The following is a 27,162-nucleotide window of genomic DNA, read 5'->3' as shown; positions in this document are numbered from 1 at the left end:
GCCTTCAATCATAAGTCATGACACATGCACATCTCCCCCAACACGAAGTAAATAAATCAATGTAATTTAAAAAGTATAAAAGCCAGGCAGTGGTGGTGCATGCCTTTAATCCCAGCACTTGGGAGGCAGAGGCAGGCGGATTTCTGAGTTAGAGGCCAGCCTGGTCTACAAAGTGAGTGCCAAGACAGCCAAGGCTACACAGAGAAACCCTGTTTCGAAAAACAAACAAACAAACAAAAAGTATAAAAATAAATAAATAAAACACAAGGCTAAGACTTTTCTTTTCTTTTTTGCTTAGTGCAGATGATTTTAAGAAAATTATGATGAACTCAAAGTACCACCATCTGGAGGATGTCATTTTATGTTCTTCATGTTGTTACCTTGAAAAGAGTGAAAGGATTCCTCTGGTCTGAGATGAAGGACACAGCTCTTCTGACTCTTCATGCACAGCCCCTCCCCACAGGCAGCACTGGGCTCTCTGGTTCTGTGGGCATCTAGGCAGGTGAAGATGTTTACACTGGTGTGCATTGCTCACTTTTCCCACTGTAGCTGCAGAGATGGTTTCGTGATTAAGAGCACTGACTGCTCTTCCATTGACCTGGGTTGGGTTCCTCCTCCCACATCAGACAGCTCACAATTGCTTGCAGCTCCAGTTCCAGGGGATCCAATGGCCTCACCAGCACCTGCACACATGTGCAGCACACATGGTGCACAGCACATAAATCCATGCAGATAAATGTATACATAGCGAAGAAATAAATTTTAAAAATAAAATAAGTAGAATCACAAAGTATACATTGGTGCAGGATATTTGATCACACTGTGGACCCAGGATGGTTATTTACTTAAAAACCTATTCCTAGTTGTGATATGGCTCAGCCCTTGACACACATTTTTAATCCCTCTGGCTAGAACACAGATATGCCCTTAATAAACACCTTTAATTCCAACCAGTAAAGGTAAGATTAGATTGTAGAAAGGAGCACCCATGTTTGAAAGTGATGTCTAATTGAGTGGCAGACAAAGTGACGAATCAGAGAAAGATTTGACAGAATAGGATGTGCCCAACTCTCAGGAGAAGACAGGAAAGGGGAGCTCCTTAAAAGAGAGCGTCCGAGAGAACGGGAGAAAAGAAGACAGTTTTACTGGGACAGTTGTACAGAGACAGGTTAGAGAAAGAGTGAGAAGGAGCCAGAAGATCAGGACAGATTGCTAGAGTTTGTTTGATGCCAAGCAGAGCAAGTCAGGAGAAACTGAGAGAAGCCAGATTGAATCAGTCAGCTTGGAGAGGCATTTGAGCCAGTACAGCTGAGTTGAACTGGTCTGTATATGAGCTCAGTTACAAGAAGAAAGGGTGAACTTATTCAGCAGCAAGTCTCAGAGGCCAAAAACATTATAGGCCTAGGTAAGAAGATTGTATAGAGGCTAGAAGCTTACAGGAGCAGGCCTAGGTTAGCACACAGAAGCAGTACACCCCCTAGATGGCAATTACCTTAGCTAGCTGAATAAAGGATACATTCACAATGAGTTTCACATGTTCGCCCTAGCTTAGAGTCTGGACTGGTCTGAGTCTTCTTCATCTCCTGCCCTCACCTCCCAGCTTTGGGTCTTTTTATTCTGAAAATGTCTATCAACATTGACACGTTTTACTGGTTTCTTTAAGATTCTAAATTATTATGTTTGGAAAAAAAATCAAAGAAGTATCTGAAAAGCTCATTTTCTAATAATTAAAGTAAATACAGCTCATGGTGACCAAACTCAAGTCACCAGGCTTGGTCACAATTGACTCTCCAGACCCCCACATGTTATCTCTTAGCTTCTGTTACTAGAAAATAAGGGTTGAGGGGCTGGAGAGATGGCTCAGCAGTTTAGAGCACTGGCTGCTCTTCCAGGGGCCCTGAGTTCAATTCTCAGCAACCACATGGTGGCTCACAACGGTCTGTAATGAGATCTCGATGCCCTCTTCTGGTATGCAAGTGTACAAGCAGATAGAGCACCTATATGCATAAAGTAAATGAATAAATCTTTAAAAAGAAAGGAAGAAAGAGGGAAAGAGTTAGCATTCACACCTCTTCCTTATCTCACGGCTGGTCCCTTGGTCCTACTGGGATAGTTTTGTCTCCAAGTTTTGGCTAAACTATTACACTTTTTTCTTTTGGGGGTGGAGTGGGATGGTTCTGTTTCTTAGTGTAGGCCTGGCTATCCTGCAATTCCCTCTGTAGACCAAGCTGGCCTTGAACTCACAGAGATCTGCCTGCCTCTACCTCCAAAGTGCTGGCATTAAAGGCCACCACCACCGCTAAGCCAAATTATCCCCCCCCTTTTTTTTCAACATAAATACATGACATACTTAGTGGAATCACTAGCCCATTATGGTGTCTGTACCTGCACTTGTCCTGGAGTTAATGGTGTTTAATGTCTAGTCTAAAAGAAATTGGAGGGTTGGCAAGATGGTTCAGTGGTTAAGAGCATTGACTGTTCTTCCAAAGGTCCTGAGTTCAAATCCCAGCAACCACATGGTGGCTCACAACTACCCATGATGAGATCTGATGCCCTCTTCTGGCTCGTCTGAAGACAGCTACAGTGTACTTATGTATAATAATAAATAAATCTTAAAAAAATAAGAAGAAAAGAAATTGGAAACACCTTTGAGCTCATAAAAATCCTTTGTCCATGGGTTTACCACAGCCTTTGCGTCTCTCCTCCCTGAAAGGTCGGAGCCAAGAGAGACAGTCCTCATGTCCCTGGGAGGAAAAAGGCAGGGAAAGGGTGAGCCGTTTTCAGTCCTCTAACCCTAAAAGGAAAAGCATTCACAAGCATCCAAGGAGATGGGCTTTGGAGATCAATTGGCTTCAGGGCATTTCTTTGGAAATCATGTTTTCTTTTTTTGGAATGGGTGGTTCTTTGCCTATTCTCTACCCCAGTCCATGCCGGAGCGGAATGGCTACATCAGACCTTTCCAAAAGAAAATGGTCACAGTGTAGCGGGTTTGTCTTCCAAGCTACCAAAAAAACAGAAACCAAGCAGGAGCAATTATGTAGTCCTCTTGTATTTCAGTGCAAGGCTATGTGAGTCCTGATGGTTTCTGCTTTAGTGGAGAGATAAGCAAGCTAAATGTGAGTTTGGGGGGGGGGGCAGGAGGCATAGCTCAATGCCAGAGTGCTCGCCTAACATGTGTGAGGACTTGGGTTCAAGACCCACTATTACAAAAACAAGAAACCAGCTCAGCTAAATGAGAGGGTGAGAGGCAATGGGTGGGGGAGCAAAGAATCCCTAGGGAGGAAGGGGGCATGAGGAGGAGGGGCTTCAAGCTGGCAGGAGCCCCTAGCCTCACCATGGACACCTTCCAGCCTGATTGTGTGAACACTTCCTGGCACAGAGTAGCTGACATTAGTAACCTCAAAAGCTCCGACACCTCTCAAGGCTACGAGGATAGCCACCGGGGAGCACAGCAACAAATGGTTCCCTCATTTTTTAATCTTTCAGGACATTTGAGCCTCTCTGAAAGTGCTTACAGAGTTTGGAAGGACAAGATGTCTCGTGATAGCCTTACTAAGACTTACTTGGCCCCAGACAAACTCAAGACTTACTAATCGGTGCCTGGAGAGCATTTCATAACTTCACCACCAGGGGCCGCTGTTTCCCCATGCTCAGGCCAACAACACAGCCACTATCCCTCCAGGAACGCAGTTTGAGAACTGCCAGTGAGTCCAAAGGAATTCCACAAATTCAGACGCCCTGGTGCCCTCTCCACCTTCCCTTCCCCCAGTCTGGGACCTACCCGACCCAGAATAATGGGAGTGTGGCTTCCCAGATCCAGAAGTAGAAGCACGACTTTTTCTCCTAGGACAGAGTTTCTTTGTGTTGTAGAGACCTACTCAAATGGTTTTGAGGTGTTTTGTTTGTTTGTTTGTTTTTGGTTTTTTTTTAAATACGTGTGTGTGTGTGTGTGTGTGTGTGTGTGTGTGTGTGTTCCCTTCTTGAGAGAGAAATGCGGGCTCTCAGAGATGTGTGTCCTTGGCTAGGAAGATTCCAGCCATGTCAATGATCTCCAAATTGGGGGGTATGCAAAATGATCTGTTAAGGGCAAGAGAAAGAACATTGTATAACATTTACTTACGTATTTACTGTGTTAGTTTTAGAGATAGAAATGTGAGAGGCACACCCCCCACCCCACCCCCCCCACCCCCGTCTCAAAAAACAAAACACCTTTGCTATCCAGACTGGCACTGATGCTTTCTGAGGTCCTGTGTCACAAGGTCAGCAGAGTGCATGCTATATAGTGAGCGTGGAAGGACGGTGGAGTCACCTCCCTGTAACCAGAATTCTATTGCATACACCCTTTCTACTTACTGGAAGGACTGGGTGTCACAAAGTAACTAAAGGAGTCCTCACGGAAGGAAGTGGGGGAGGGGTGTTTAAGCATCTTCAGAAATGAGGGCCCGAATGCAGTGTCGCCAGTACCTGCATTCGAGCTTGGAAAAATGCCTAAGATATCACTCCCGTGCCTGTCCGACCTCTCAGCTACGCAATGACACTGAACCGAGGACAGTGCTGACAAGGTGTACCATCCAAATTCAAGCTTGTCAAACCTTTTGAAACAATAGCAGGTCTCTCATTTCTGATGAGCTTGAGGTAATATCAAAGGTCCCCGAGCCTTGACCTTAACAGCAGCTCGTGACATGTGACATGCGTGCTTGCTCATGTCACAGCGGGGATGCAAGCAAAATCAGGCCAGGGCTGAGGAAGTGTGTGCCACAGCCAAGAAGACGACCTTCCTATCTTATCAACTCTTGGAGTTTGTCTGGGGCCAAGGACCCGGGTAACTGGACTCTGAAGACTGTTCCTGGCAGTCAAGGTACAGACACTCGAACCATGACCCAAGGGGACTTTGGTTCTATGAAGGCTAAAGCCTTTCATATCAGCTGTCTTCTGTGGCTTTGTTCTGCCTCGGGACCGTCTGGCACCTGGTACAGAAAGGAAGAGGCTTGAAGAAAAGGAGTCGACACATGTTCACCCGAGCGTGTTCACCCGAGCATGTTCTTCGGCTTGCTTGGTGGGGCTTTTCCAGCTCTACCCTAGTTTACCGTGCACTTCCTATCCCTGTTCAGTGGGAGGGCCTTCCTCCAAACTACATTCCTCCGTGAAATTCTTTTTTTAGGGACAGCGGATTTAAAAAGTAATCTTGTGGGATTTGTCCAAGTCTTGACAAAGGAGAAGTTCACACTGGGTGGATTTGCTGAGAAGGAATGCAAACTCACCTTTATCATTCCTGTCCAAGCTAGCAGCAGCAGGATTACTTGGGGATGAGTCTCAAAATATGCAGAGTCCTGGACCCTACTCAAGACTGCCTGACTCAGAATCTCTGAGTGGGACCAGGAGGCACATCGACAAACCCAGTCCATCTCCCCCAACTCCAAACATTACAAGATAAATTTTAAAACTTTGCAAAGACAAAGTTCGTCTCAGTGAGTTCATTTGCCTACCACGCAGGAAGCTCCAGGCTGAATCTCCAAGATTAACCGGATGGAATGGTGCGTGCCTGTAATTCCAGCCCTTGGGAGGAAGAAGAATCAGGAGTTAAGGACTCCATCTAAAGTATGTAGAATAACGAAAGACCAGTAAGATGGTTCAGTGATTAATGTCACTTGCCACCAAGCCTAATGACCCGAGGAGTTGGATCCTTGGGACTCACATGGTAGAAGAGAACCAGCTCCCTACAGGTGCCCTCTGACCTCCACACAATGCCACGTCAAGCACACACATGCAGGCACACACGCATGCACACAAAATAAGCCAATAAATGTGAAAGAAATAAAGAATAGAACCAGAAGAAAAACTTGTAAACAGCTTCTTATCTGGGAGCTGGGGAGATGGCTCAGCAGTTAGGAGCACAGGCTCCTCTTCCAGAGGACCCAAGTTTGATTCCCAGCACCTACCTGGCAGCTCATATCCATTTGTATCTTCAGTCCTTGGGCCTCTGATGGGACCAGGCACACATGTGGTGCACAGATATACATGCAGACAAAACAATATACACCAAATGGCTTTTTACAAGGCCTTATTTTTCCTATGAAATTAGTCAAGCCAGGTAATTTTCTATTCATTCTAAGCACAAGGAGGCCAGACATCCACCTAATTAGGAAAGGTAAGGGCCGATGGAGTGGAGCTGTGCAGAAGGAGACTCACCCTGCTTATGAGACTGGGCCCTGCCCATTGCCTTCCATGCAGCCCCCTGGACACACAGAGGTCTGAAGGTTAACATGCAGAAGGCTCCGGGCAGAAGGAAGCATTACCAGGAGGAAGAGGCCAACACTCTGAGACTAATTCTTTCCTGAAACCACTCCCTTGCCTAGGGAATCTTTGATCATATCCATCTTCAGAAAGTGGCTTTAGAGCACAGGCTTACAGGCTAGCTGATCTAGACACATGAGTAGCAGAAATGACAGGAATTCTCTAGCAAAATACTAGCACAGGGACATGGTGGCCTCAGGGTATGAAAGAAGACTCTAGAAAGATCCCCCCCCCCTTTCTGGGAGAAGCTTCTATGGTCCTATATCTCCCAGGATTCCACTAAAGTCCTTTCTAGGCCGCGCTCCCCCCACCCCAATGTTCTTCTCTGCTGTAGGTGACTCTAACACACCCATCTGTGCCTCAGCTGTGCCTGGACCTGCCTCTGTCTTAACACACTGTCACCTCCAAGGAATACTGAGATTCTTGGGAATAGGGCCCAAGGTTGGTAAGTAGTTGAGAAATGGTGGTTTTTTTTGAGTCTGACTTAGTCATTATCACATCACGCATCCTCACATCCCACTGAAGCATCGCCCTGGTGTCCGTTTGATGACCCACCAGGACACCCTGAGAAGAGTAGATGGGGATAAAGATGGAGAAGCTTGAGTCAGGGCTGCACTCTCAAACCCAGGGCTTCATGGCCTCTTTCCACCCTGTCACTATGGGTCTCCATGTTGACATGATGGAAAAGACCTATGCCAGCAACTAAAGAGCCCCTTTATCTTCCTGCTTGAAGAGGCGGGGAAAGCAACCACACAAGACAAACTAGCCACCACACTCGACCTTGAACAGAGTCCTCCTATGCCCCCACCCTTTCTAGAAGCTGAAAAGCTGCTCAATGAGAGTTTGGTTCTTGCTCTTTCTCTCGCCTTTCCTGGATCCACCCTCCTGAGCAATGCAAGCTTCAGGCTGTGCTATGTTGCTGGGTTCCTAGGTACGTCAGCAGGTGTGCAGGCAGATAACCATGTCTGTGTTCCTATGTAGATGGTGTTCATCTATTGTTCCTTTCCTCCAAAGAAAGATAGGTCAACAATCTGGGAAAGTGGAAAAGATTTTAAACACATGAAGAAGAAAATGTATTTAATCTCAGCACTCAAACAGAGGCAGGAGGATCTTTGTGAGTTCCAGGCCAACCAAGGCTCCATAAGAACTCATGCTATGGTATGAAGACAAACACAGCAAGGCTCCATTTGTAAGAGGTCAAAGTAGTGAATGGTTGACTTTCTTTCTTCCTTTCTTTCTTCCTTTCTTCCTTTCTTCCTTCCTTCCTTCCTTTCTTTCTTTCTTTCTTTCTTTCTTTCTTTCTTTCTTTCTTTCTTTCTTTCAAGACCGTATTTCTATATAGCCTTGGCTGTCCTGGAACTTGTTCCTGTAGATCAGGCTGGCCTCGAACTTATAGAGATCCGCCTGCATTTGCCTCCTGAGTGTTGGGCTCAAAGGCATGTGCCATCAATTTAAACACAAGCCATGTCTTGCCCCATTGCCCAAAGTCCCTACTGACCAGGAATGTAGGCAGGTCCCTCCATGAGAAGTACGTGAGCCTTGTACATCCCTCTCCCTTAGGCTGAGCATGCACTGCCTAATCCTGGCTTTAGGTTAAGAAAAAAAAAAATCCTTTGCTGACTTCTTTGAGCAGCGTTTAGATATTGGGAGAGTTGCATATTCGTATTACTGTGCTGGTAGCATCCTGGAAGCTAACTCTCAACTTTCAACCCTCCTATCCACACAGCCCTGATATGTGAGTCTGCTCACAGTGCCGAGGGCCACCAAGAAAAGGGACCGACTACATTTCCTTAAGACCTTACGAGAGTCTCAGAAAAGCCACTCTGTGGGCACTGAGTAACTGGGCCAAGGTGAGGCCCGCCACTCACTCATCTAGCCTTGAAAGTACCTACAGGAAGGTGACACACTGGGCGGTGATTCCTCCTGAGAGGATGCCAGGGGTGGGGAATGGGCGGAGGGTACCAGGATATTAGAATAGGTCACAACGGCAAACGTTGGAGCTACAAATGGGAATCACACAGCTTGGAATCTGGAAGCTTCCGGCAGAAGGAAGGCAGTGATCCATGGTCCAATACAAACTACAAATGGAGAGTCCAAGCGAGCAGTGATAGCCCTGGCCACCAGGGGGAGTCCGCACGGACTAGGGCCGGGCTTCTCTGCTGCGCTTGCCTGGCCAAGGAGGGGCGGGGCAGGAGCCTGGGTTGAGATCTGGCCTCTGCCGGAGGAATGCGGCCTTTGGCTCGTCCAAGCATTCCGGCTGGCTCAGGAATGTGAACAGGGTGTTCACTGCGCGCCCTGGATGCACAAGCTGGTCCTCCTCCCTCCGTTGAACACCAGGCAGGACCTGGTCAGACACCCCACTGAGCCTGCAGAACGGAGCCCTGTCCATCCAAGTTAAGGATGAGGCCTTGGGGGTTTAGGGCAGCGGGACCTGGCTCTAGATCCCTGCAGGGAAGTGTTGAGGCCGATTATGGCTTAAGAAAAACCCAAAGCAATATATTTGGACATTTGGAAAATGGCCATGCCGTGGAAGGAGGCATAGGATTTGTCCTTCTGGGCTACCAGCTTCAAGGGATACAGGCTCAGATTCCCCAGAGTTGCACATTTTGGGAGACCTGCTGTGTAAGGCAAAGACTGGGACAGGAGAAAGGAAGGCAGATGACCCAGTGAGGGATTAGAGGCTCTCAGAGCAGCCAAGGTGACTGAATACCCAAGGGTAGGGCTTTAATTCAGTCCACAAATATTTACTAAGTCTCTTCTCTGAGCCAGAGCCTGAGCTCAATTCTGGGGACAGAGAGGTACAAACATCTACTCTCCCCAAGGGACTGGGACCCTGATTGTGGCAGCCTGTGATACACTGTGATATGGGCTGTGTGTGTTTGTGTGTGTGTGTATAGAGATAGATATATAGATATATAGATATACAGATATATAGATAATATATAGATGATATATAGATATATAGATATATAGATATATGAATAACCAAGATTAGGGGGCAAAGATGCAGGAAGAACCCTTAGGAGATCCTGGAGAGTAACCTGAAAGACCAATGGGAGTTAGGGTTCTAGACGAAGGGAAATCTTGCAGATGGAGAGAAAGCACGTGGTGTCGGTGGCCATCAAAGGGCCTGCCAAAATGCTCAGCTGAACTACAGAGAAGATGGAGTGTGCTCTCTGCCAACGCATGGTGTTGACTAGTTAATGGAGCTCTGGCTCTGCGTGAGGACTGGGAGCCAGTACACTGCTTCGGGGGTTTTGATGCCCTTTGAGCATGGCACCCTCACTGGTAGGTGCTTGGCAAGTACTGGCCAGTGTCTTAGGACTTGCCCCATTAAGCAGTTTGGTTTCTGTAAACTGCCTGAGAAAAAGGCAGGCTGGGGGCGGGGCAGGGCGTTTTGTTTGTCACTTCCTGGTTTGGGGTGGTTGTGTTCAGGAGAGGAGACTAGTGTGTGACCAGGTTCTTAGAAAGGTCCCAGAATACACGCAGATGGGGAGTTCTAGAAGGGAAAGGAGCCGGGCTCGGAGGTACAGTATGGAGGATGGTTCATGGGCTAGACACAGGATGCATGAAGCAATGTGCACTGGGGCCAGGAAGGCTGGAGGTGGCAAGGGTCCAGGGAAGGGGTGGGCAGAAGCAGAGGCATAGGCAGAAGGCATCGCTGGGAGGTAGGGACAGAGGAAACCAATGAGGTCAATGCTCTCAGGGATCCAGCTGCAGGGCGGGGCTCTCCCATGCCTACCTGGGGCGGTGAACCTGAGTAAAAGAAGGACTCCAGGGGATTGTGACTTTTGTGTGTCCGGATTTTACTGAGTGATGGAAAAGTCAATGTTTATATTCGACATTCCTTGCGGGACCTCCTCCTAGGAATGCGTGGAGACCTACAATCCTCTGTCCAGAGGAAAAGTTGCAGGCCTTGGAAGGGCGCCTCCAGCATTGTTCCTCTGCAAACACAGGAAGAAGGGTTTCCTCTAGCTTTGTGGCACTCTCGTCGGACCCCTCCCCCAGCCTGGGAGCCCAGGCACAGAGGAGTAGGTGGTCATGGAAAATAAACACCCACCTCTGCTCTCCTGACTTATTTCATGTTCTTAGAATTTCCTCTCTTGGAGTCTGGCTTTGTTATTTTAAGATTCCACATGTCAGCGGGCTGGGGTTGGGAAAATCCCTTACTGTCCAGGCTGTGAAGAGGCAGGTCCACATCGGGAGCCCAGGATGGATGCCCAGGAAGAGAGGTGGCCTGGTTAACGGACCCCAGTCTTCCAGTGGTTCTGAGTCATCCTCTTGGGGGAGGATCTCTGGCTGGGTGTGTGTGCCTCTGCATGAGTGTGTTGCCTTGCCAGTCCCATAGTGGGGACGTGGCAGGGTTTTGGTGCCAACTGTCCAGGGCAGGGCAGTAGTGATGGGTTCATTTCGGGGGAATGATGGGGACGTACAAAAGTGCTTCTAGGTATACCTGGGTATCGCTTACGTTGAGCAGATAGCCCTGGTCTACTAGAGAGGCTGACCCTGCTCACCATAGGGCCCAGGCTGTGGCCTTTTCTAGGTTGTCACTGTGGCTTCTGCTTCTCTCCCTTCTATCCTGATCCCTGATCACTCCTTAGATGTGTGCAAAACTCTGCCCACACAAGGATCTGAATAATGTCTGAGACTTTCTTACACCTGTGTATTTGTTCACCAATCCCACAAATACTATTGGGGTGCCTACCAGGTGCCAAGCAGAGTCCATGGAACTGGGCGCACAGAGCCAAACTGGACAGATTAAAAACAAGCGAGCATCCCAACAGTGTGTGGTAGAGCAGAGAATGTAGAGCTGGTGAAAGCCATGCCCTCTTAGTGCCTTCCCTTCATGACCTTTGCCCTCCATTGGACCACCTTTTCCCCCACGACTTTTACCAAGCCAATCTTAGGTAGATAGCCTTTGTCTGGGTCTTTGTTGAAAGACAAGTGGCCTTCTGAGTGATTAGGGATGGATAAAGTCCAGCCAGATAGGTCTTTGTCTTTCTTCTTTCTTCTTTCTTCTTTCTTCTTTCTTCTTCTTCTTCTTCTTCTTCTTCTTCTTCTTCTTCTTCTTCTTCTTCTTCTTCTTCTTCTTCTTCTTCTTCTTCTTCTCCTTCTCCTTCTCCTCCCTCGCCCTCTCCCTCTCCCTCTCCCTCTCCCTCTCCCTCTCCCTCTCCCTCTCCCTCTCCCCCTCCCCCTCCCCCTCTCCCTCCCCCTCCCCCTCTCCCCTCCCCCTCCCCCTCCCCTTCTCCTTCTTCTCTTCTTCTTCTTCCTCCTCTACTTCCTCCTCCTCCTCTTCTTCATCCTCCTCCTCCTTCTTGTCTCCTTCTCCTCTTCTTCTGTTTTGTTTTGTTTTGTTTTGTTTGGGAGGGGCAAGGTTGAGAAGGTTTCTCTGTGTAGCCCTGTCTGTCCTGAAACTCATTCTGTAAAAAAGGCTGTCCTCAAACTCAGAGATCTGCCTGCCTGCCTCTACCTCCTGAGTGCTAGGATTAAAGGCTTGTGCCACCACTGGTAGAGCTGGGCAGGAATGCAGGCCTGTCAAAGAATCCAAGTGCAGCACAGTCAGTGCGCCTTGCTTGCATTGGGTGGAAGCCACACCTTCTCAATTTCTTTCCTTCATGGCCCCTACCCTTCATTGGATCGACCTTTCCCTGCTGCCTTTATCAAGCTGACCCCAGGTAGATGTACTTGGCCCTGATCTGGACCCTTGTCAAAGACAAACAGGCTCGTGGGTGGCTAGGGAGGGAAAGCACCCACTTAGAAAGGATTCTCCAATGTTGTTTTTTGTCCACACAGACACGCTCACCAGATTGGCATGGATCACAGCGATTCCCTCAAGCCTCCATCTGCCTGGAAATGCCTAGTGGTATATTCCCCCACAGTCCAGAACCTTCAACCTGTGAGCCAGTAGGCTTAGCTATCCCACCCAGCCACAAACCTTCACCCTGGGGAGGCCACAGAGAGAACAGCGGGAGGCAGAGGCATCCCCATTTGAAACTACAACCATTCTGAGATTTTTGACCAATGTGGTCTCTGAGCTGAAACCTCTCCCCAGTGGGAGCTCTGTGTAGGCAGAAGAGAGGCTCTGTCTGTCCTGAGAGGTGGGTTGTATGGCTCCAGATCACCCCAGCTGTGTGTGTTCTCTCCTGTCCTCTGAATGCCAAGAGGTAAGGGTGTTCTGGTATGTGAATGCATGAGACTGCACTGCTCAACAATGCCATGCCAGCCGTGCAGCGAACTAAGGCTCTGAAGAATTTGCTATGCAAAGGTTCTGGAAAGATCCCTTTAAGGCAGAGCTTCTTAACCTCCCTAATGTTGTGACCCTTATAACACAGTTCTTCGCGTGGTGGTGACCCTCAACCATAGTTATTTTTGTTACTACTTCATAACTGTAATTTTGCTACTGTTGTGCATCAGAATGTAAATATTTGATATTCAGGATATCTGATATGTGGCCCTTATGAAATAGTCGTTCAACCTCCAAAGGGGACTCGACCCTCAGGGTTGAGAGGCACTGCTTTAAAGGCCTGCGGGATCCTCTTCTACTCTCTCTCTCTCTCTCTCTCTCTCTGCCTGTGATCTGTGATGCACATGTGAAGCTAGAGTTCTAGTAACCTTCATGAACCATGAAGACAGAGTAGGGAGAAGCCTTGGCAAAAACCAGTGCCTTGGAAAAGAGAGAGAGAGAGAAAAAGAACAACATTTAACTACATCAGAGTTGTTGAACTCTGTGTGAAAAATGTAGCACAAAGGCAACAAACAAAAAAAAAATTGGGAAGTATTTGCAAATCAGAGGACAAAAGGCACACACACACACACACACACATTTAAAAGTTGATGACTATGTAAGCATGAATATCTAAAAATTGGAAAAATAAATGACTCAGTAGAAATATTGGCAACTGATACAAGACCCATACAGAGAACCAAAAAATTTATGAGAAACTACTAGTACTACGGTGATTAAGTCAACATTAATAATAGTAATAATAATAATAATAATAATAATAATAATAAGGCAGGGCACAGAGTCTCACATCTGCAACCCTGGCTCTTGGAAAGCCAAGCCGGGAGGGTCAGGTTCTTTCTCAGCTACAAAGCAAGTTCAAGGAGAACCAGGTCCACCGTGTTTGTGTACAACTAAACTGATACATGGAAAGAGAACGGTAGCAAATCAATCAGGGCCAACGAGATGGCTCAGCCTGCAAAGGTGCTTGCTGCTAGTCTTGAGACCAGAGTTCAATCCCAGAGAGCCATACGGTGGAAAGAGAAACTGACCCAGCAAGTTTCTCCACAGGCATGCCGTGGCAAGCACACACCACATGCATGCCAGGCATGCACACAAAATAAATAAAATGTAACAATTCTTTTTAAAACAAAAAGAAATGTAATACCTATTGCTATGGCAACTGATGCATTTGTGGCTAAGGGGAGTTCGGATGCAATGCTTATGGAAGTAGACGGTTTTAGACCCTTTCAATAGCACTCGGTTCAAACTGTTAGGTAAAACAAATGGCTTAAGAGCTGGAGAAATGGCTCAGTGCTTAAGGGCACATACTTTTCTTGCAGAGGACCTGAGTTCAGTTCCTAGCATAATTTACCATAACTCACAGCTGCCTGTAACTCTAGGTTTCTTAGGTACTGCACATGAGTGCACATACCCCTACAAACACTACACACACACATACATAATTAAAATAAATCTCTAAAATCAATGGCTTACTTAAATACTGTGCACATCTTTTCTTATGCATTAATACAAATAATACTAATAATGGATTGCTACATTACAGAATACATTAATACAATGAAAATCTATCAATAGTCCTGTGTTCAAACATACACTGTATACATACATGTATGGAGCTGTCAAAAAAAAAAAAAGAATACTCTGGAAAAGTCAGGCATGGTGGCGCACACCTTTAATTCCAGCAGAGGCAGAGGCAGAGGCAGAGGCAGAGGCAGAGGCCGAGGCCGAGGCCGAGGCCGAGAGGCCGAGAGGCCGAGAGGCCGAGAGGCCGAGAGGCCGAGAGGCCGAGAGGCCGAGAGGCAGAGAGGCAGAGAGGCAGAGAGGCAGAGAGGCAGAGAGGCAGAGAGAGAGGCAGAGGCAGGCAGATTTCTGAGTTCAAAGCCAGCCTGGTCTACAAAGTGAGTTCCAGGACAGCCAGGGTTATACAGAGAAATGCTGTCTCGAAAAACAAAAACAAAGCAAAACCAAACCAAACCAAACAAAAATGCTCTGAAAAAAAAACCCACAAAAATCCATCACTAGTTTAATTCTTTCATTCGTTTCTTAAATTATTTATTTGTTTTATTTAAGTAATTTATTTATTTGTATCTGTGTCGATCTTTTACCCGCATGTATGTTTGTGTACCACATGTGCTCCTGGTGTCCACGGAGGTCAGAAGGGGGCATCAGATCCCCAGGAACTGAAATTACAGATGTTTGTGAGCAGCCATGTGAGGGCTGGAACTCAAACCTGGGTCTTCTGACAGAGCAGACAGTGCTCGTCACCGCTAAGCCCCCTTTTCATTTTTTTTTAACGGTGTTGACAGTTTCTTCTTCTAAAATTGTGTGTGTGTGTGTGTGCATTTGTACAGGAAGCTCATGGAGGCCATAGGGGGTCAGGTCACCTGGAACTGGAGTTACAGATGGTTGAGTCACCACATAAGTGCTGGAAACTGAACCTGGGTCTTCAAAAAACAGGGAGTAAGTGCCTTTTTTGGAGGAAGGGAGTTCCAGATAGCGTTTCTCTATGTAGTCCTGGCTGTCCTGGTTCTCAGGGACCTTCCTGCACCTGCCTCCCTGGTGCTGGGATAATGGTGTGCACAGCCACTGCCTGGCTTGTACAGCATTCTGATACCTGGAGGCGTGGCATTTTATTTGAGCATAGCTTATGAATGGACATTGCTTTGTTTATAATTTCTGGACACTGTGAACAATACTGTGACGATACTACAATCCCTATCAATATCCACACAATATTATTATTGTAGTTATTGTAGAATACTGATATAGATTTGTGTGAACTCTATAGTCATATATGTGTGTCCTATTGGTATTGGTTCTCTAAGTATCAGTCATTTGAGTTTCAAGAGATTTATTGAGGAACATTTTCTATGAATGAATAATGGACAGGTTCATTCTTGAGTTTGTGACATACTTAAAGATATAACTGTACATATGCTTGTATATAAATATTTGTGTGAGCATGTGTACATGTGGTTATATATGTGCAGATATTCTTGCGGAGTTATGAAATACACATACATGTGGACCATTATGTACACAGATAGATTTGCATATGCATATAAACTCACATATATGTATATATGTGTATATATATGTGTGTGTGTATATATATATATATGTATATATATATGCTGCATGATTATCTAGAGAGATTTAGAGAAAAATATGGAAGGATATACACACATTTCACAAGAACCCACACAGAAGAAGAAAAGATCAGACAGAAATGCCATAAATCCCAGGCTGCCACACTCAATTCACATTTGGATCATCTCAGTGTTAATAAAATTAATTCCTGTCATTATTTGGTATCACCATGCCTGTAATCTCAGAAGGCTGAGGCAGGAGAATGGCTTGAACCCAGAAACTCAGGTCTAGCCTGGGCAAATTAGCAAGACCAACATTTTAAAAATAAACAAAGCAGCTGGAGAGATGGCTCAGCAGTTAAAAGCACTTGGCTGTACTTGTGGAGGACCCAGGTTCAGTTCCCAGCACCCACATGGGGGTTCACAACATCTGTAACTCCTGGATCTAACACTTTCTTCTGGTCTCCAGGGCACTAGGCGCCCACATGATCAATCTACATACATGCAGGCAAACACTCATACACATGGAACAAAAATCAATACATCTTTTAAAAATATAATAAAAATAATATATTTTTAAAAATCACATCCAGGCTTTGCCCAGCCTGTCTTCATTTGCTTGCCCGTGTGACTTCTTTGGTTCTGGGACCCAGTGCCCTTTTTCTGGGCCTCTGCTGGGGACATGTGATGAGGAGGTGTGTGAGGGGCAAATTTCGACCCCCCCCCCCAGGTGGGAAAAATGTAGAATAGGAAACCGATGGGGGACCTGAGTCACCCTCATCATCTGCACTTTTCTAGGGAGGCGACCACACTGCGGTGCCCAGGGCAGCACTGTGACTCAGACGTGAGGCTCGCGTCCCACCTGGCCCCACCCTCGAGCCCTACTTCCCAGGTCCAAGTTCCCAGGCAGCTTACCACGCCTAGCACGGGCAGAGGGCGGGTCTCCGGTGAACGCGCCTAGGGCTTAAATCTGAGCTCTCTCCCTTTTGAAAGTATCCATATACTCTTTAAAACCGTAGACTGAAATACTTCAAAAGACGCTCCCTCCCAGTTCACAGTTCCTTCACGAGAGCAACCGGGTTAGTCTTTCCTGTGCAGGGATATATTAATACTGAGGGAGGGAGGGTGAGGGGGCATAAATCAAGTTATAAGTCCACAACCCTGAAAAATGCGGGAGCAATGTCCTTTCGAATTGGGAATTCAAGGAATGAAGGAAGGCGGTGTTCTGTGGCTTGTGCCACACTCTGATAAAGCACTAATATTTCTGCACCAATAAGATAAATCCATAATCAGCCTTCAGTCCGTTGAATTTAGCTTTTGCTACAAATCATCCTTGTGCCATTTTTTTTTAAAAAAATTCGAGGTTTTTGAATTTTGTAATTATGGATAAGATGCACATGAGTTTGTACTCCCCTGATTCTTATTCATTATTGTGATGGTTTTAGCTGTCTGGTGCTGGGAATTAAACCCATATCCCTTCATGTGCTAGATAAGCACCCCGCCTCTGTGCTGTATCTGCAGTCCTTTTATTTATTTTTTTTGCGACAGGGTCTCTTGTAGCTCAGTCAGGCCTTGTACTCCTGATCTACAAGGTGCTAAGATATAGGCATGTGGCCCTCTCTACCCTGCCTGCTTACAGATATTTAAAGCACCGTGCTGTGGCACATTGAACAGAAATTAAAAAAACTGTTCACTCACCATTTCTTTCCTATCAGTCGAGTATATTATTTCACACACACCTGAGTTAAGCTAGCTGCTTGTGCCATCTGGATTGGTTCTGTGCAGCAGCCTCGGTGCTTCACTGAGTGGCACTGGAAGGTCAGCACACGTGCAAGGGTGTCTGTAGGGTAGATTCCTAGCAGTCAAATTGCTGGGGCAATTAATAATAAGGATCATTAACATTCGCATAGTAATTTCTGAAAGCTGGGATTTGCCGTAAGTACTCTACAACGATCGGTGCATCATAACAACGCTTGAAACCAGCTTGAGAGCTGTGCGAACTCATACCATTTTGCAGACGAGAAGAATCCAGGCTCGGGGAAGTGAAATGACTGGCAGAGCTGGGACTCAGACCAAGGTGTCTGACTCCAACTCACATTCTTAATTATCACATTCTTCTGCCTTTTGAAGACCGTGGGAATTTGGAACGTAGGGACAGGTTGCCAAATCGTCTTCCACACGGCTTTGTCAAGTCATGCTCCTGACCCAGCCCGTGAGCTGCTGTTACCCCGGCGAATTCAGAGCCAAATCAAACTTTTTGATCTTTGCCAATCTGATAGGCGGTTACGGTATCTATCTCGATGTAGCTTTAGCTTGGATTTCTTTTGCTGGGAGTCCGATTGAGCGTCTCGTCATCTGAGAGTCTGGTCTTCCTGGCCTTTAAGTTACTATGGGATCTTTGCCTGTTCACGACTGTGACTTGTGCCGAGTTTATGTCTTAGGAAGCTAAGCCCCCAGGGACTCAAGGTACAGATATTTGATGAGGCAAATGTTCACCTTTTGATTTTATTCCTGGTGGGCTTGGGGCGGAGTGTTTTTCAAAAGACAAACAAAAGATAAAAGGAAAGGCTGGGGCCATATAGCTCAGTATGTGAAGCACTTCCACTGTAAGCATTATGTCCCAAATCTATGTTTAAAAACAAAACAAAACAAAACAAAACAGACAAACAAGCAAACAAAACAAAAACAAAACAACAACAACAAAAACAGGCACGGTAGACCATGCTTGTGATCCTAGAACCAGAGAGACAGAGATAGGCAGAATCCTGTGGCTTATTGCCATCCTAGCCTATACAATGACTCGGGCAATTCCAAGCCAAAGAGAGAGACCCCGTTCTGAAAACAAGATGGATAATGCCTGAGAAATAACACCCATGGTTGCTCTCGATCTCCATACGCACATGTGTGCACACACATATGCATTCTCCCTCACATGGGGAAGAAAAGAAAAAGGACTCAGGGCTGAGAAGAAGGGGGAGGGAGGGTCAGAGCAGCCCCCTAGAGAGATGCCTCTGCCTACTGAGGCCGGAGAAAAGTAAAATGATGCAACATGAAAATGGCCCCTGTTGGAGACAGGCCGTGGTTCAACTCACAGGGATGACCTACTTGGCCAGGAGCCCAGGAGAGGGGTCTTAAACACAGACACTAAGACATCTTAGTCAGATGCAGAGCTCAGAGACATCTTCAGTCAATGCTTGCCTCCAGAATAGGACTGCCCATTGCAAGCCTGCTGTCTGCTAACAGCCCAGTCCCTTCTTCACATCTATCCAACAGTGGACTCCTCTAATGGCCACGAGAGACAGACTGAGCCTAGCAGGTCTGTGGAGTCCAATGACTCTCTCTAATCCTGTTTTCTGCCTCTTTCATTTACAGATGATTCCACTCACTCCTTAAGTCATCTTGAATTCCTAACTCCAGCTCATCTGTTTCCCAGAAACCCCAGCAGCTCTAACTCCTAAAGCATGTTCGCAAAAACATTCCAGGCTAAAGATTCCTTGGCTTGTTTCCTGTTGGATAGTGACTGTTAATGTCCGTGGGCTTCCTCATAAAGTACAGGTGTCGGCCCCTGTGCGAGAGCAACTGAGAGTGGACCTCCTGGCATTTGGGAGCCACCAATTCTCATACTAGTTTAGGAGCTCAGGGATATGGAGCTGGGGTGACTGAGATCTTTGCATGTATGTCTTGGGTAAGATCTGTGAGAGGACATACAATACCTGCCCCCATGGAGCCACAGGTGACTTCTTTGAAAGCCACAGGAAGGCCTGGAGGTATCAACGATCCTTTCTCGGCTTGCTGTAGCATCTTAACTGGTCCTCCATCCCTTGTCTAGTACAGCATAATCCCTCATACAACTTCTCACTCAGGATGGTGAAGTTTGGATGGTGAAGCCTAGAATCTACCCCTCTAGTCTGTGACTCAAAGCCATTCAACCCAGGTTGTCTGCCTGTCCCCCCTCCCTCCCCTGCCCCTGCGCCAGGGCCATATCCGCCCTCCACTCAGAACTCACAGGAACATTTGCATTCAGGTTCTATAGGGGACCATTCAGGTTCGCAGTTGCCTTTTGCCTAGCACAGCAGGTCTCTCTCTGGCTGCGATACCCCATTTCCCCCTGCTCTTAAACACTCAGTCCATTTACCAGTTTCCTGGGTGCTCCTTTTGAAATAAAGAGAGCAGATATAAATGCATGAGTTTGGAATACCACACTGAAGTTTCTTCAAGTGACTGCAGCAAATATCGGACGTTGTCTTTAACAGAAAACAGCCTCTATCACCCACACTGCCGCATGGAACTGCCCACACTGCTGCATGGAACTGCCCACCCTGTCTTTGAAGATGATCAGTGCAAAAAGAGAACTAATCCAGGGTTTAGTTATGTGAGTTGTGCCTGTGTTCCCTGGAGAAAGTCCAAGTGTCATGGCTTGGCCATTCTTCCTATATTCCCCTATACTGCACACACCCGTTGCCATGACCAGGGTTATTCCTGGACAGTGAGGCTGTTCATTTGCTGTTTTTTGGTTTGGTTTGGCTTTTTGAGACAGGGTTTCTCTGTATAACCCTGGCTGTCCTGGAACTCACTCTGTAGACCAAGCTGGCTGGCCTCAAACTCAGAAATCCGCCTACCTCTGCCTCCCAAGTGCTGGGATTAAAGGCGTGTGCCACCACCGCCTGGCTGAGGCTGTTCATTTGTATTGGACACTTTGTCAACTCTCCCATCAAGGTTGCTTGAAATGTCAGATTGCCTTAGTATGCAAATCACCCAGGAAATAACAGAGCATGCGATGTGGCTTACATGGATGTAGGAGGTAGGTCGGCTGGTGTCAAGAAATCATAAGTGGCACCATAGGACCTGCCCCAATGGGTATAGTCGGCTTCACTGGACAGATAAACGCCTGCCTGCTGGTAGCTACACGTGGTCATAAGCCTGGGTCCTAGGTGACTGTAAACCTCAGATGGCTAGGCTCACTGCAGCTGGGTGGTCAGCAGGGAAATAGGTTGCAATGGGGACAGTAGGCAACTGCAGAGATTTGAGAATCAGTCCCGCAGAGAAAAGATGGCGGGTGAATCACTCAAGAGGTTCCTACATTTAATATCTTCAAAGCACTGATTCTCCTGCCTTGATGAATATTGTAATTATAGGGATGTTTAAAAAAATCCTGGTGCCACCTTGGAGGAATTGGGTTAAATTGGTTATGATGCATAAAGTATACTGCCGTCCTTAAGAGCTTTCTAGATGGTGGTAGGGCTGAGAACCTCTGCTTAACAGGAGGTTCCAACTCTAGGGAGGCCCTGTCTCCCTTCAACCCTTTAGCACTCACACCTGCTGGGCTTCCACACTTCTGAGACATGCCTCTCATTCCTCCTCCCAAGTCTCAGGACCTTGCTTATCCCAGTCACACACCTGGCCTCAAGTCCCCGGGAGCATTTCTGCCTGGTTCGCATTCAGACAGACACGGAACAGCGAGCTGCTTCGCTGTACTACTCCCTTCAGAGCCTCAGTGGGCAAGGTTTCTGTGGCATGTGTGTTAACTTCCCTAGGTGCTCAGCCACCCCAGCAGCAGGATGGAGGACCTGTGTGCTGGCCCCAGAGGCAGTACCAGGAAGGAATTCTTCTCCCTCTGCATTTCCTGGCATGGCTGTCTGAGGCTGCCTGGACTACTGAGTGGTCTCAGGAATGCTGCTTTCTCAGTTCAGGGAATTCAATAGGTGTGGTTTTTGGCCACCAGCCACTGTAGCCAGCAGGGAACACACACACCAGTGACAGGTTTGACCCTATATTCTTTTCCAGCTGGGTGGCTGGCCATAGAATCATCTGCTGGAAAGAGGATATAGGATTTAGAATTTTTGGATGAGAAAGATAGCATATCTGGGTGTACTGGCTAATTTTGTGTCAACTTGACACAGCTGGAGTTATCACAGAGAAAGGAGCTTCTGTTGAGGAAATGCCTCCATGAGATCCAACTGTAAGGCATTTTCTCAATTAGTGATCAAGGGGGAAAGGCCCCTTGTGGGTGAGACCATCCCTGGCTGGTAGTCTTGGGTTTTATAAGAGAGCAGGCTGAGCAAGCCAGGGGAGGCAAGCCAGTAAAGAACATCCCTCCATGGCCTCTGCATCAGCTCCTGTTTCCTGACCTGCTTGAGTTCCAGTCCTGGCTTCCTTGGTGATGAACAGCAGTATGGAAGTGTAAGCCGAATAAACCCTTTCCTCCCCAACTTGCTTCTTGGTCATGATGTTTGTGCAGGAATAGAAACCCTGACTAAGACAAATTGGTACCAGCAGAGTGGGGTATTCCTGTGACAATCTGACCATGTTTTGGGGAGGACTGTGGAAGGACTTTGGAACTTTGGGCTTGAAGATCCATCCGTTGTTAAGAGCTCTGTCGGATGTCATGTAGGAGCTTGGAAGATAATGTTGAGAACACTGCAGAAGATGGAGCTCTGGTTTGTGAAATTTCAGAGGAAAAATTAAAGACTCTTTTCAGGGCCATTGCTGTTTTGTTTGTGAAGATTCTGTAGTTCTGGTTAGCTGGGGCTGAAGAATCAGCTGTGATTAACAAGATACCAGAACTACCAAAGCAAAAACTTTGCATTACTGGGACTATTGATGCTGGTTAGCTGGAGCTAAGAAATTAGCGGTGATTAAGAAGAGACCAGCATCATTGAGGTGACATCTTCTGGGAAGTGTTTTCTGAAAGCACAAAGAGGCAGTGTTCCAGAGATGGCCAAGGATGTACTCCTGCTGCAGTGGGACTTGGTAATATGTAAGGGTCACCCAGGTGGTACTGGTTTTGAAGGCATGAAGGGGTCACGCAAAGCAGCTGAGGTTCGGTACTGTGAGAGGCCATGGAAGGCCATTGGTGAAGGTGCAGCCTCAGTTGCAATTGAAGGCCCAGGACTGAAGGGGTCATGCAGTGTTTTGGAGATGCCAGTACCATGAGATGACCACCAAGAGCAGCAGCAGCAGTGGGGTACAGGCATCTGGAGCCTAGAGGACGATGCGTGTGCTACAAAGGGCCTGGCTGGAGAAGTTACCCAAGCCCTTGGAGGAGCCCAGAAGATCGTGAGTTGGATCCCAGACATTGGACGGTTGGAGATTGACTTTTGCTTTTGATTGTGACTGTGCCCTGATATTTTCCCTCTTGAAGGAAGAAACTGTTTTAGTGGAGCCCACAGTTAAGAGACTTTTAATTGTAAAAAGACTTTGGATTTTAAAAGAGATGGATATTTTAAAGAGATTGAAATTTTAAGAATATGTAAAGGCTGTGGGACTTTTAAAGTTATTTAGATCTTGGGGATGAATAAGATTGTAAGGGTTGAGGCTTACTAGTGATGTTTTTGTGTGTCAAGTTGACAAGGGGTCAATTGTACTGGCTAATTTTGTGTCAACTTGACACAGCTGGAGTTATCACAGAGAAAGGAGCTTCTGTTGAGGAAATGCCTCCATGAGATCCAACTGTAAGGCATTTTCTCAATTAGTGATCAAGGGGGAAAGGCCCCTTGTGGGTGAGACCATCCCTGGCTGGTAGTCTTGGGTTTTATAAGAGAGCAGGCTGAGCAAGCCAGGGGAGGCAAGCCAGTAAAGAACATCCCTCCATGGCCTCTGCATCAGCTCCTGTTTCCTGACCTGCTTGAGTTCCAGTCCTGGCTTCCTTGGTGATGAACAGCAGTATGGAAGTGTAAGCCGAATAAACCCTTTCCTCCCCAACTTGCTTCTTGGTCATGATGTTTGTGCAGGAATAGAAACCCTGACTAAGACACTGGGGTTTACTATCAAGACAGGCAATAAACAGTTTTGACCTGAGGGCCTTTTTACTTGGTTACTTATTTTTTAAAATGCTGTTGTAGACTGCCTATGACCCAGTAAACAGTAACTTCACACTCATCAGCACAGGGGCAACCCTAATCGGACTCAGTGACAGAAGAAGAAGAAGAAGAAGAAGAAGAAGAAGAAGAAGAAGAAGAAGAAGAAGAAGAAGAAGAAGAAGAAGAAGAAGAAGAAGAAGAGGAGGAGGAGGAGGAGGAGGAGGAGGAGGAGGAGGAGGAGGAGGAGGAGGAGGAGGAGGAGGAGGAGGAGGAGGAGGAGGAGGAGGAGGAGGAGGAAGGAAGATGAGGAGGAAGAGGAGGAGGAGGAGAAGGAAATAAAGAATATAAAGTTGAGAAAGATGTGTTGGAGGAGTTGGAGAGGTGGATATAATTGAGATAAACTATATACCTGTATAAAGCTCTCAAAGGATAAATAAAAATGTTACTGATGTTGATTTTGAAATGATATGCCTTCTCAATTAAAAGAAAAATTTCAACGGCAGTATACTGAGGGGAGGGAGGAACTTGGGGTGAGGGGACAAAAACAAAACCCCAGAAATCTCAGTCAACTAGAAATCTCAGTCCCTAGCACATGGCAGATGGAGGCTGGAATATAAGAAGGTTCTCTTTATAGAGAGTTCGAGGCCAACCTGGGCTACAAAAGAGAGGATGAAAAGAAGAAAGGGAAGAGGAGAAGAAAAAGGAGAAATGCTAATTGCCAACCCGGTGGGTATAGCGTAAGCTTTTCTCATGAATGCTGTGAAGCTAACTTCTGCCTGTTTAGAAGAGTGCTTATCTGGTCAGGGGCTGCTTAAGTGGTCTTGGAAAGCAATCAGGCCTGGGCTTGCATAAGCCCTGAAGTGACTCTCACAAATGGACCCTTCAGAAACTCACTACAACCCTGCCTTCTTGGAAAAAAAATAACTGGTGCATCCCATCTCAGAACCCGTCCAGGGAGGCATGCCTACGCCGTGGCTCATCTTCCTTAGCTCCCCAGAGGCCTCAGAGCAATCTTCTCTGTTGCTTCACAGCTCTTTAACTATGCTAAGAATGTGAGCCATTTCCCACGAGGCTGGCAACCATGAAGCAATTTGGAGCCCAACCTCCCCAAATATCTGCTTTGCAAACACATAAAGCAGAGAGGCATCCTGAAAATGTGATCTTCGGCCCATCACCTTGGGCGTTTTGCGCTGGCCTATTCGCCTTGCCTAAAATGCTTCTGCTTCCAGAAAGAGGAACTTTCTAGAAGGGGCTTTCTCAAGAGAATGGGCATCAAGCTTTAGCTACTCAGGGCTCTTGGCAGGGAGTTTGCTCCCATCCCAGTGCTGGGAGCATGGCTGACTTGGTGTCGTTCTCATTGGTCCTTGTGTGCGGGGACATGTCACCACCAGCAAGATACTACCTTGGTGCCTTCCAGTTTTGTGGCCTGTGTGCATGGGAACAGACCAGGCCGGGCCTATAAGAGGGAAGCACAGGGAGATGCAGAGAATTTGGGGACCTTCCCGACACTCTTAGTACGCGTTGTTACGATAGAGCAGGTCGAGTCAGGTTCCAGTGACCTACATAACCTTCCAGACAGGGCAGGTGAGAGCCCTGCTTCCCAGACCAGGGTTGGGTGGAGACAATTTACCATGCTGAGGCATTGAATGCTCATTGATGGCTGACTGACTCATATGTCGTCTGCAGGGTGGACTGGGGTGTAAAAGTGGTTTTATTATTATTTTTAATTGAGACAGAGACGCACACTACAGTCCCAGATGGGACTGGAATTCTTTGTAGGACATGCTCACTGAGGATTTGTGGCCAATCCTCCTGCCTCTATGTCTGGAATGCTGGAATTATAGGCATGCACCACTCCGTTCAAGCAAAAGTGATGATTATAAAGACTAACAGCATTATAAACATTAAAATACAGTGATAAATGAGCAACCATAAAAATACATGATAGTTTTTGGCACCAGAACAAGAAATGAATTAGAAGGAGAATTTTAAAAAGGTTACCCTGGAAGTGTAGTTCAAAGGTAGATAACTTCTCTAGAATACACAAGGTTCCAACCCCAGGAATGCCCCTTCCCCTAATAAAAATTAACCAGTGTCTAGTGGCCCACATCTGTTATCTCAGTTGAGGTTGAAACAGAATTGCTGTGAGTTCAATGCCCTTGGGGATACAGAGTAAGTCTCAGATCAGTCAGAGCTACAGAGTAAGATGCTGTCTCAAAAGCCAAACTAACAAAAAACACTAGGTAATGGGGTAGGGATGTAGGCCAGTTGGGAGAATATTTGCCAGGGTACATGAGGCCTTGGGTTTGGTTCCCAGCACTGTGGGTATGCAGTACATACCTGTCATCCCAACACCTGAGAGATACAGAGGGATGCTCACAGTTCTTGTTAGACTAAGTGAAATCAAAGCCAGCTGTGGTTCCATGAGACCCAATCTTAATTACACAAACACATGTATGCATAGTAAATAGAGTTGCTGTATTGCCATGGTGTGATTCGAGATCTTAAGCTTTTGAAAGAAGGCCTCTGCTTTCAAGTCAGTCAGATGGGAGTCTGTGGCTTAGCTCTTCTTTGTGTAGAAATGACCTTGACAGATACCCTAATCTCATCCATGCAATGGGTTCAGTAATTCCTGCTGTACAAGATTCTCACAGCGGTCAGTCAGCCAGTGCCTTTTCTTCCTCAGCTTCCTCTCTTCCTTCCTGGCCCTACATACCTCTCACTAATAAGAGAGGCCTTCAGTTACCCTACAAAGGGTCCACAACTGAGACCCAGTTGAGTCTACCAGAGGAGAGGTGCACTCTTCTGCTTACATCCCAGCATGGCTAGAGCTTGGGTGCTTGGGGGGGGGGGGCGGAAATGCAGATAGCTGGACCCTAAAATACGGTCAGGGCAGGGCTCTCGTTGCCCTAGATTGCTGAGTATAGCAACGGCATGTCCTCCAGCCTCTAGCAAAGTTGCAAAGTCCTTTGTAGCTGACTTGCGGGGTGTGGTTTGGAGGTAGCTTGGCTGACCTTCTCCCAGCCCTTCTCCTTTAGCCTGACCTCAGCTCCGCTTTTCACCTTTAAAGTATTTTTTAATTGGTAAATGCAAATTGTGTATCTTATGGTCTATGGCATTTGGAAACATGCACGTGTTGAAGCCAAACTGAGCTAAGGAACATAGATCCTGCCTCACATCGGGTTTTCTTTTTCTTTTTTTCTTTTTTTGTTTAGCTTACAATGGTAACGATGGAAATGGATTCTCTCAGCAGTTTCCAGGATAGGATGTGTCGTGACTGGTCATAATCACTCGGTTCTACTGGGCTGAGGGTTTGTAGGCTAGAGCAGCAGCATCCTGACTCAGCCACAGAGCTCTGTTATCACAGGCACAGAGGCAGATGAAAGGGTTCCCCAAATCTGAGTCACAAAAAACCCGGAGAGCCAAGATACTATCTTGATGCCAAGCAGGCATACCCTTTTCCAAAGATGTAGTATTTTCACCAGGCGGTGCTGGTGCACACCTTAAATCCCAGCACTTAGGAGACAGAGGCAGGTGGATCTCTGAGTTTGAGGCCAGCCTGGTCTACAGAGTGAGTTCCAGGATAGTAGTAGTAGCTATATGATGGTGGACCAGATGTGCATAGAGAGAGGAGCTCACAGAAACATGCCATAAAGCAATAGTTCAGGGGGTGTCTCCATCTGCCTTAAGTGGCCCACAGACATGAACATTTGTGTCTGGACTCCTTTTTCTT

The 27,162-nt window shown here is 46.8% G+C and overlaps 1 long non-coding RNA gene across 1 annotated transcript; it reads left to right on the top strand.

Moving 5' to 3' along the window:
* Positions 1–9,631: 9,631 nt before the first annotated feature.
* Gm46151 lies at positions 9,632–13,103 on the top strand. The gene is made up of 2 exons (XR_001779358.2): positions 9,632–9,821; positions 12,088–13,103. It is a non-coding gene; the product is annotated as a predicted gene, 46151 (long non-coding RNA).
* Positions 13,104–27,162: the final 14,059 nt, after the last annotated feature.

Source organism: Mus musculus, chromosome 9, assembly GCF_000001635.26.
Source record: "Mus musculus strain C57BL/6J chromosome 9, GRCm38.p6 C57BL/6J".
NCBI lineage: Eukaryota > Metazoa > Chordata > Mammalia > Rodentia > Muridae > Mus > Mus musculus.
Note: the sequence above shows the minus strand (reverse complement) of the source record. Positions and strands in the feature narration are given on the sequence as shown.